Source organism: Oncorhynchus kisutch, unplaced genomic scaffold (genome assembly GCF_002021735.2).
Source record: "Oncorhynchus kisutch isolate 150728-3 unplaced genomic scaffold, Okis_V2 scaffold1320, whole genome shotgun sequence".
In the NCBI taxonomy this organism is placed as follows: domain Eukaryota; kingdom Metazoa; phylum Chordata; class Actinopteri; order Salmoniformes; family Salmonidae; genus Oncorhynchus; species Oncorhynchus kisutch.
In genome coordinates, this window is record NW_022263265.1 from 47,455 (window position 1) to 57,709 (window position 10,255).

A 10,255-nucleotide genomic window follows, 5' to 3' on the forward strand; every position below is an offset into this window, starting at 1 on the left:
CTCCTTCCTTAAACGCATTGTAAAACGGTTAGATATAAAGGGTAGTTACCTAGCAAGTCAGTTATTTTAAGTAAATTAATTAATAAGCATCATGTCCTTCTTCCAAAGAAAAGACAAGGCAGACAGTGAGACAGAGCCAGATAGTTCAGGTGTGGAGAGCGCAAGAGAGAGCATAGAGCCTGCAGAAAGAGAGCAGGAAGACTTGTCCATTGGAGAGACTGAGAGTGAAGGCATAGTAGAGCAGGAAAGTGAGACAGCCTCTACCTCAGCCTCAGTCTCTCCATCTAAGAGTGAGACACCAACAGAGGTTCCTCGTGCGTCCACAAGCAGTGGACAGCCAGGTTTGTGATGTTGAATAAATCTGTGGTTACTTGTAAAGCAGTGCAATTAGTCAGTTTAAATGGTGTGAGTCGGTTTGAAATGAAATGAGTCGGTTTGTGATTGAAATGAATTCTTATTTAACATGCTATTGGGCTTGTGATATAGATATCAAATGGATTTCAGAAGTTGCCTGGTGGCAATGGTATATCTAAAATTACCCAGATACATTTAATTATATATTTTTTTCTTTGGCAGATATCAGCAAATCCCGGGAGGAAACCACCGGTGCAGCCAATGATGAACATATACCCAAGAACTCTGATGGGAGACCGGAGGAGGAGCTTCAAGGCGGCCTGGTACCATATCCATCCCTGGCTTGAATATTCAAATAAATCAGACTCTGTGTTTTGTTACGCCTGCAGGCATTTTAGCCCTCCCAAAGTCTCAGAGACTGTATTTGATTCACAATTGGGTTTTAACAACTGGAAGAAGGCAACTTTACAAAGAGGGGGGATTTGCAATTCATGCAAGGTCTGAGCAGCACAAACAAGCAATGATTACATGGAGAGACTATCAGAAAGCTGTACAAAGTAATGCAACACTGGTAAATGCCCTAAACAAGGAACACAACAAACAGGTTCAAGAAAAATCTGGACTATATTAAAACAATAGAAGTACTACTACTTACAGCCACACAAAACATTGCACAAAGAGGACACATAAAGGGAACTTCATGGCAATCCTAGAAACAATAGCTAAGCATGACATAACTGGGAAAAAAAGGTTGACTTCTATTCATAATGCAAAATATTCAAGCAAAGGGATTCAGGATGAGTTTCTGAGTTGTTTGGCAGACATGGTTCGAACAAAAATGATAGAAGAAATGAAAGACAGCGAAGGTCTTTAGCATAATGGCAGATGAAACAAAAGGTGTTTAAAAAAAGGAGCAGATCTCTAGTACTCAGGTACTATTTCAGAGGAGCTGTCCATTAGAGCTTTCTCCACTTTGAATGGGCTGATCGACTAGATGCTGCAGGGCTTACTGACAAAATCATACACATATTAGAAAGTCATGGTCTTGAATACAAAACCAACCTAGTAGGCCAAGGATATGACGGTGCTTCCGTTATGAGTGGCAAGCATTCAGGCGTCCAGGCACGCATTAAAGAACAAGCAAAGCCTTTTACATCCACTGCAGTGCACACTGTCTAAACTTAGATTTAGTGGATACAGTAAAAGCTGTCCCTGAGTTCGGACAGTTCTTCTCCTTACTAGAAAGACTTTACGTCTTCAGATCTGGGTCATATGTGCATCAAAAGTGGCTTAGCATACAAAAAGAGATGTACCCAGGTGCACCTAGAGAGCTTCAGAGACTAAGTGACACTCGCTGGTGTCATGATGTTTCCCTCTTTGGGTACAGCGAGCACCATCCCCCTCTCTGTCTCCTACAACCAGGCTGCTGTGGTCAGAGAGGTTGTAAATTCCTGGAGGAGATTATCTCCTCATGGCCACAGTATAGAGAGAGAGTGAGTTTCATAGAGAGAACAAAGGAATTTCTTCCACCTCACAGAACTTGAGGTCCGAACAATATTTATGTTCTGGAGAATGTATAAAAGATCTGTGAAGAATCCAGCTACGAACTGGTCCATTTGGAACAATTTTGTGAAACTCATGGGAGACAATACGGCCACATTACCATAATGCTGTTTATACAATAGCCTCAGATATGAGGCTTACATCTAATTGTTGTATAAGATGAATTAGTGAAGATGATATTGTTTGTGATTTTGGACTGTTTAATGAAGGAAACCTCAATTTCCTTTGGAGTTTAACTAAATCAGAGGACCGCCCATGAGCACAGTTATGGTCTGGCGTCCTGGGACAGGCCCTTTTCTGCTCTTCTGAATAAAACCCCCACCCGGGTTTTCTATCACCAGACCAAGCATACCTCAATTACGAGATGGCTAAAGGTTGCAGACCAGCTTACCTCGATAACAAGAGGGCCAAGGTTTGAGTAGAGACCATACACCTGAGTATAGGCTAAGGTTTGAGTCGATTGCTGAATCTTTTAACCATACCACGTGGATAAACTCTTAGACTATCGATTCCGACAGAGTAAGAACAAGTCTTTGATATTAATTACTAGTCTGCAGCTAGGAATTCGGTATCATTGAACGCAAAGACCGACAACCGCCGAAACATCTATTCTATAACGACATGAATGAATGTCACTCTGAACTATCCATGCTAACCACGTCAGAGAAAGAGTGACAGAGAGAGTGCGGACAAACTCTCCAACAGAAACAAACTTTTCAACAGAGATCCCGACGACACACTGAGCGTAAATATGTATATTGATTGCAATTGTTCCCGAATGAGTGAGCGTTCATGTGCAAAGGATTAACATTTCAATTGTTATTATTATCAACTGTGTCTTATCTCAGTCTAGACCCCCACTTCCCCAAGCCGCGATGCCGGTTTATCCCACTAGGGAAACTCCGCTATCATTTCCTTGTAACTATCTACTGTTTGTTTGTGCATTTCTGTGAATTACTTAGTACATAAATGATTTTAAGACAATTGATGTATGGATGACTCATAGTGAAGACTGTGTTCATGCAGATAACCAACGATTTACGACGTTTGGAATGAGACTAACGTGAGGTAAAGAATACGTCATTAATCAGAAGACTAAGGGATCAGATATTAAAATATCTGAAAGTTATATTAGGAAAATTATAACTTTGTAATCCGAATCATTTCCTTGGTGCCCCAAGTTCCTAATTAATTACAGTTACATGAATAATAATTTCAATCACGTAATAATAATTAGAGTTATTTGATAAAGATTTAATCTTAAGTTTAATGAAGCCAAAGACACGACATTGGGCATGTCGAAATATGGCTCTACATACTATTATGGATAGATTACCTGCCATTAAGCGAGTCTTGCAAGATATAGTCCAAGAACACAATGGTGACAGATCTGTTGAAGCATGAGGTCTGCTTGCACAGGTAAATTTACAATTCATTATGTGCCTTGTTACACTCCATAACGTGTTTGGAGAAGCAAAATCTCTATCAGATATGCTACAGACTTCATCACTTGACCTGTCAAAGGCTGTTGATTTAGTGCAAACGTTGAATGACTACAGGGATGAGTCATTTTTTGATGACCTATGGAATGGAGTGTTGAACACAGCTGAGCAATGTGATACTGCAATACTCCCCCCTGCAAAATGACCAAAAAGCTCAGCTCTCAATTTAATGGAGACTGTGTACTCTGTACAGTGGGTCAGAGATCAGATTCAGAACAAGAAAAAGGCAGTTTTCGTACAACCCTTTTCTACCCTGTTTTAGATCATATATGAGCTTAACAGAAGGTTCCCTAGCAAAATCTGTGACATAATGAATGGCATCCAAACTGTAAACACTACAAGTGATGTGTTTCTCAAAGAGAAGTTCCTGTTTCCATTTGCTAGAATGTATGAATACAATATTGAGGACTTGGGGCTTGAACTACATCAGTTCAGAAGAATTGTAGAAAGGAAAATACAGAGTGGCATGCAGAGACCCTCCTGTGTAGTAGAGCTGGCATTATTCATTGAGCCGTATAAAGAAGTTTTCTTTTAGTTTTTTAAACTGTGCAAGATAGCTGTTTCAATCCCTGTCAGTACTGCTTCTTGTGAACTTTGTGCACTAAAGCTGGGGAAAACGTTTTTCTGCACTAAAGCTGGTGAAAACGTATCTCAGGACCACAATGTCAGATGACAGATTAAGCAATTTAGGTGTATTAAGTATTGAGTCAAGGAGGGCAAAGGCCTGGAGTCGAGATGAATTTGCTGATCTTTTTGCAAAAAAAACACAAAAACCCGGAGAATGCAGTTGATGTGACCTGATACTGAATATGTATTGCAAATGAAATTATAATGGCAATGCAAATCAATTGTTGAATGATTATGGACATGGTCTTTTGCCTGCTAATGCCTGCAATGCAGTGAAGAAAACGATATGACAACAATAACGTCTAATGTAACTGGCCCCTCTAACAGTAGAACTGGCCCCAGCTTGGCCCCCCCAATCTGAAATGGTATAGAATCGCCACTGCTCTAACTCTGTGGTAAGTGTTAGTCCACCAGTTGAGTATGGAGAACCTAGAGTATGAACAACACAGAGAATCAGTCTTACACCTTACACTGTGGTCAGTGTTATTAGAGCAGTGGTCAGTAGGGTGCTGTCCACCCATCTCCAGGTCCCCTCAGTAACAGAGTCAGTCAGACCAATCCAGACTCTCTTGTTGAGTTTGAAGAGAATCTCCTGTTGTTGAGGAAGATAAATATATACCTATTTGTTTGGTCATATATATCCCTACAAAGCCATATCTCCTCTCTCTCTTTCTCCCTCTCCCTCTCTCTCTCTCTCTCTCTCCCCCTCTCTCTCTCTCTTTCTCCCTCTCCCTCTCTCCCTCTCACCTGTTCCTTATCACTGTTTATCATCACCAGGTCTGCTCCTCTCTCCAGACAGCCCTCTCTGCTCTCCTTCCAGGTTTTAGTCTCAGTAGACAGGAAGTACCAACTGGATTCAAACTTCTGCCAGCCTTCAGGAGAGGTTTTTCTACAAGATGATAACATGTATTTCCTTCAATGTATCACGCTGGACACTTAATGACAGAATGCAGACATACAATAAGGTGCTTGGGATTAATGATCATTTATTATTGTAGGTTTACTCACTGCAATTGGTAAGCCTCCCGCTAATAACATTTCTCTCAGTCTGAAGCTGGTCTCTCTCTTTAGTCAGGTTGTTGTAATTGGACTGTAGCTGGTCTCTCTCTTCAGTCAGGTTGTTGTAACTGGACTGTAGCTGGTCTCTTCAGGGAGTTGTAACTGGTCTGTAGCTGCTCTCTTCAGTCAGGGTGTTGTAACTGGTCTGTAGCTGGTCTCTCTCTGTTGAGTTGTGATGACCAATGACTCCATCTGTAAAAGGCAAGAGTTATTCAAACATGTAACGACCAAACCTTTTATGGATAAGTATGATTAAGTAGGCTACTTAAGTCTCAGTAAAAACATACTAAACTTACAGTAGACAGACAGGCCTATGATCCCAGCCAGTAGGAGAACACACAGCAGCCCCAGACACACTGCAGCAACTACAGAGGGTCTCTTCCACCACTGAACATGTACTGAATAACAAATTATTAAAGATCTTTGATAGTGTGTTTTACTGAATCATCCAGGATTGGGACAAATAAAGTTCTAGTACTACAGGGTAATCTGTTTAATGTATTGTGTGTGTAATTTATGTGTGTATGTCACATCTGCTCCTGAAACACCCTCTACTGCTCATCCTGTGTCTCCTTGACCTGCTGCCACTCCCCCAGTACTCTCTCCCTCTCCCTCTCTCTCTGTGTGTGTTCGTGTGTGTGTGTGTGTGTGTGTGTGTGTGTGCGATCTTACCTGAAGCAACAACTCCATCTCTTGTACTGGGTTTGAAGGCTCCTACGTTGGCATATAATTGGCCGTCAATGTCTGTGTTCTTCATTGCATCAGGCTCATCGTCTTCAAATCTATCTGAGTTTTCATGGACTCCCTCTGACATCTTAACACACTGGTGGACCTATACAGTAACTTCTACTTCTAACCACAACTCTAATATACATCTGTCCTGTGTCTTCTCCCTACACTGTCCTGCATCTGTGTGACTTAGGGAATTGACATTATTTCTTAAACGGTCAACCACTGTGAAGGGGAAACTGTCAAATCAACACGTCACTGGCCACCACATGACTCCCCCCACTATAGTTTCTAATGGAAATATGTTTTAAATGATTCAGGATAAACGAAGTGATCATATACTGTATTTTTGCAGATTAAAGATTGAACTCAGTGAATTTGCACATAGATCATATAGTATTACTGAGGCTTTGAAACCCCAGCCTTCAAACAGAGGTCCCGTTATGGCTTGTCCTCTGTGACCGGCCATTGATGGCCATATAAGGGTATTTTGTATGTATGTGTGCTGTCTGTGTGTGACAGTGTGAAGAGTTATTCAGAGGTGGTGGGGGAAATCTATATCTGCTTCTTTATCAGAGGTGTAATAGGATAACTTTACATGTGTGTGAGTGTGTGTGTGTGCGCCTGCATGCACTGTATCCAACCATCAACACTTAACCATTCAGCATGACCATCAACATGATAACTACCAGACATCCTCACTTAACCATTCATCATGACCATCAACATGATAACTACTAGACATCATCACTTAACCATTCATCATGACCATCAACATGATAACTACTAGACATCCTCACTTAACCATTCAGCATGACCATCAACATGATAACTACTAGACATCCTCACTTAACCACATTCATCATGACCATCAACATGATAACTACTAGACATCATCACTTAACCACATTCATCATGACCATCAACATGATAACTACTAGACATCATCACTTAGCCATTCATCATGACCATCAACATGATAACTACTAGACATCATCACTTAATCTTTGGGAAAGGTGAAACACTTGCGCCCGGCCTCGACAACATCCGGTGAAATTGCAGAGAGCAAAATTCAAAAATACAACATTCGTAATATTAAACATTCATGAAAATACAAGTGTTATACATTGGTTAAAAGCTTAACTTCTTGTTAATCCAGCCACTTTGTTACATTTCAAAAAGGCTTTACGGCGAAAGCACATCATGCGATTATCTGAGGACAGCACCCAGCATACAAAAGCATTAACCATGATATCTGACTGTTGTTAACCCTGTAGGTACTGGTATTAACCATGATATCTGACTGTTTTTAACCCTGTAGGTACTGGTATTAACCATGATATCTGACTGTTTTTAACCCTGTAGGTACTGGTATTAACCATGATATCTGACTGTTGTTAACATCACCATGACAGCATACTGTAACACATACAGCAGCCTACAGCATACACAACTTCCTCCTTCTCTCTCTCTCTGTGTCTCAAACCCATGTACACACATGTTGTTTTAGTGTATTAATAAAAGTCTGACTTAATTCCAAACATTTTAGCTTCCTGTTTAACAGAGTCAGCGTGAAGTTAGTACATTTGACTTTGTCCACACTCTGCATGCAGTACATTTTATCAATTCCAATTATAATACCTTCTTCTCTCTTGCTACAGATATTTACATGCTCCAATTTAGGCCTGGTGGAAACATACTAGACTGTACCAAACCACCTTTACATACACTGTATAGGAGTTGACTGTATCACCATTCAATGAGTGTAGTAGAGATATCAAAGAATGTTACTTAATAATTTGACAGTCAGCCTTTCTAGTCAAGTATCATATAAGCACAATATCAAATGCTCATATTTGACTGTTGTTCCCCTATATGGATTCCAAAAAAGGGAAGTGAAGTTGATCTGTTCAGTGGTTCAACCAGCTGTCACTCAAAACGTCTCAACCAATTAGGTTCATAACGTGAGAGGAGAGCCCTGGTTGTTTCTGTTGTCATCTCATCCTCACTGGTTAAGACAACCTATCCTCAATATCCACTTGGAGCAGTTTGTAGTGTCAAATCTATTGTCTGGACGTTATAATGACCCATGTTTGTAGTCCTGGACCTCCTGAACATGATGATGTATATTTGGGAGTAAACAGAGGGTCCAAATCAGCAGAAAGGTGAAAGGAAGGAGGAGTTCTGGAAACTCCCTGAATAAACTTGGGGCTGTTACATATGATATTTAATATATGTTAACAGCTAGTCTTTGTTCTCCACTTCCCCTCTATGATCTATATCTTCCTGGTATGACAGTGTCCTGTCCATCATCACAAATAGCAAGTCCCATTCCCTGGACAGGAGGACAGTGTTGAGATTACATGGTCATCTTGTCCAGAGTATGAGACACGGAATGGTTTATATTGTGCTGCAGAAAATGCTTTAACATGAATCACTGTAACAATCTCTCACATGCACACAAATACGAACGCAAGTATGCAAACGTGTTCTATTTTTTGTGTTAGCATAGCCACAACTACCCGTGTCATTATGTTGATACTTCCCTAGAGTTAACACTTACAGCAGTCACACAGATAGAGAAACACAGATGACTCAGAGACAGAGATATCACTAGAAGCAGAGACTTAACGTAAAGAGGACTTGCCTCCTGGTGGCCATGTTGGAAGACCACCACATTAATTCTAGAAGCAGAGACTTAATGTATAGTAGACCTACATAGAAAGAAACACCCAGGCATTGTTAAAGATGTCAAAGGTCATCTATGTTGAGCCAGATATTAAAAAGAAGTTTGACAGAGGTGAGATGGAGGAGAGGATTGTGGATATCTACGTCAGTGCAGACACCCTGAGAGATGGTGAGACCAGCACCAAGACAGAAGAGACAGCAGACACTGCTCCTAATAATGGACCAGGAGACCAGCACTCTGGTAACACACACAAACACACACACACACACACACACACACACACACACACACACACACACACACACACACACACACACACACACACACACACACACACACACACAAACATAAATGTATCTTGTATGTGTCCACAGAGGGAGGGAAGAAACCATTCCTAATTGCTGTAGTGTGTCTGGGGCTGCTGTGTGTTCTGCTGGCCCGGCATTTTTATGTTATTTTTTATTATTATGATTTTTATTTGACCTATTATTCGTTTTATTTTATTTAACCTTAAGTCAGTTAAGAACACATTCTTATTTACATTGACGGCCTAGGAACGGGGTTAACTGCCTTGTCACGGGGATCATTTTGTCAGTTTGTGTCCATGTTCATTGCTTATCACCTAGTTGTAAGAAGTGCTGGTTACTAGGCCTACTTCCTTGTTGTTTTACCTAGTAACTATATGTTTATACTTTGTAGATAACAGAGCCATCAAAGATTCTGAGGATAACAGGAACAAGTTGTTCCAGAGTTTATCACTTTATAAGACCAACACAACTGCAGAGAAAGACCAGCTACAGACCAGTTACAACACCCTGTCTGAAGAGAGAGACCAGCTGCAGACCAGTTACAAAACCCTGATTAAAGAGAGAGACCAGCTACAGACCAGTTACAACACCCTGTCTGAAGAGAGAGACCAGCTACAGACCAGTTACAACAACCTGTCTGAAGAGAGAGACCAGCTACAGACCAGTTACAACACCCTGACTGAAGAGAGAGACCAGCTATAGACCAGTTACAACACCCTGTCTGAAGAGAGATACTATCTTCAGGACCAAGCCTGACCTGCTGAGGAGTGACGGACTCCATCCTAGCTGGAGGGGTGCTCTCATCTTATCTACCAACATAGACAGGACTCTAAATCCTCTAGCTCCACAATGAAATAGGGTGCAGGACAGGCAGCAGGCTGTTAGCCAGCCTGCCAGCTTAGTGGAGTCTGCCACTAGCACAGTCAGTGTAGTCAGCTCAGCTATCACCATTGAGACCGTGTCTGTGTCTCGACCTACGTTGGGAAAAACTAAACATGGCAGTGTTCGCCTTAGCAATCTCACTAGGATAAAGACCTCCTCCATTCCTGTCATTATTGAATGAGATCGTGATACCTCACATCTCAAAATAGGGCTACTTAATGTTAGATCCCTTAATTCAAAGGCAATTATAGTCAATGAACTAATCACTGATCATAATCTTGATGTAATTGGCCTGACTGAAACATGGCTTAAGCCTGATGATTTTACTGTGTTAAATGAGGCCTCACCTCCTGGCTACACTAGAGACCATATCCACTGTGCATCCCGCAAAGGCGGAGGTGTTGCTAACATTTACAATAGCAAATTTAAATTTACAAAAAAAATGACGTTTTCGTCTTTTTAGCTTCTAGTCATGAAATCTATGCAGCCTACTCAATCACTTTTTATAGCTACTGTTTACAGGCCTCCTGGGCCATATACAG